The sequence below is a fragment of the Orycteropus afer genome, unplaced genomic scaffold, assembly GCF_000298275.1.
Source record: "Orycteropus afer afer isolate SDZICR_OR568_19922 unplaced genomic scaffold, OryAfe1.0 scaffold00960, whole genome shotgun sequence".
Lineage (NCBI taxonomy): Eukaryota > Metazoa > Chordata > Mammalia > Tubulidentata > Orycteropodidae > Orycteropus > Orycteropus afer.
Window position 1 is genome coordinate 422,902 of NW_006922547.1, and position 1,907 is coordinate 424,808.

The window sequence follows — 1,907 nt, forward strand, 5'->3', positions numbered from 1 at the left end:
TCTGGTAGCATAATGCCTAAGGCACTTGACTGCTAACCAGAAGGCTGGTGTTTCAAAACCACCAGCCCCTTCTCAGAAGGAAGTTTGGGCAATCTACTTCCGTAGAGATACCACCTTGGAAACCCAAGGAGGGGTTGTTATGAGTCGGGTCCAACTCAACGGCAAACAACAGTGTCTGTGCAAAATTAGCCTCAGCTTCTTCCATGCCTTTGCATTACAATTGTCACGCTTAATTCTTTCCTGAGCTCTCAGTAAGTCCTCTACGATTAGTTCATATCACGTCTTCTATGTGGTTTTACTTGATTGTCCCAAGGTCAACAATCCCACCTTTAGGCCTTTTAAATGGATAAAACAGCCATACTAACTATCTTAGTAGGTCTTTCCTACTAAAATAAAATAAAATAGAGTGTGTATGTATGTATGTATGTGTGTGTGTATACACACACACACACACACACACACAGCCTTCAAGTTGATTTCAATTCATAGCAACCCTATAGGACAGAGTAGAATTCCTCCACAGGGTTTCCAAGGCTGCAATCTTTCTGAAAGTAGATTGCCACATCCTTTATTGTCCTCTACCTCCTTGAAGACCTACCAGACTACTTAAGGACAATACCATGCCTTAATGATCTCTTTCTTCCCAAAATCTAACTTGGTATAAGGTACTTAGTTGATATGTGTAGTACCTAAGGCATTTGACTGCCAAACATAAGGCTGATGGTTCAAACTCACCAGCCACTCCTTGGAAGAAAGATTGGGCAATCTACTTTTGTAGTGATACCACCTCAGAAACCCAAGGAGGGGTCATTATGAGTTGGAACTGACTCGACAGCAGTGAGTTTGCATTTATTTATTTAGTTACTTGATATTCATCAGGTGTATATAGTAGGTCCCCAGAGGGGAGAGAAAATTGAGTGAATTGGAGGTTACACAAACATTACATAAGATAGTACTGGTTTCTGTTGGAAAGGCCCGAAAAAGTGAAGGTCAGAGTGATACAAGAACACTGGGTTACAGTGTAATTAGGAGTCCCCTCCAGGGAGACTGTGTAAGATATTGTCTCTAGAATTGGCAGGAAAATGCAATCAGATGCAAAGGCCCTGAGCCACTTAGGTGTCATGGGAGCTCTCTGTTTTCTTCTGCCTTATCAATGTAATGGAGGAATTGTGCACAGTGGGAGTAGTTGCACTGGATTCCCATGACTCCCAATTAAATGATCCTGTTTTACTCAACACTGAGAAAGCACTCTCCTCCCCTCAGGATTGGCCTCTGGAGAACACATTATTTTTTCACACGTAGGCAAGAGACAGCCAATGATTAGTTTCTTCCCTGAGCCAAGGAAAACTTTTGGACAAGGCCTGAGGGACACTCAGCCCCTTGACTCAGGGACACACAATTGCCCGATCACACACAGAGAGACCTGAATGGAAACACTGCAAGAAGGGAAGGTTGCAGAGATTTTAAGAAATCAATAGGAAGTTGAAAGGCTTGGGACCATAGTCCCCTCCCATTATGCACCTAGAGTTCAGCTGATCCATCTGGCCAAGCCGATGGAAGGCTGAAAGGTACTGAAACCAAGGGATGGAAGAGAACGACAGGCAGAGTAAATTCTTCATAAATGTTCCTGTTTCCAGCTGGGAAGTTGACTCTTCATCTATCTCTTCTTCTCCAGAATAATGACTACTTTCAGTGCTGAAGTAAATCCACCATCTTCACAGGTAAGGTGGAAAAACAACTATTAAAAATTATCACTAAGATTAGGTGATGAATTAATTAAGAACACATACAGCACTGGGCAAATAGGCTGCACAGGACCTGCTTCAAGTGCTGAAGAGCAAAGATATCTCCTTGAAGACTAAGCTGCAACCAACGCAGGCCACAGTATTTCCAATCGCCTCATATGC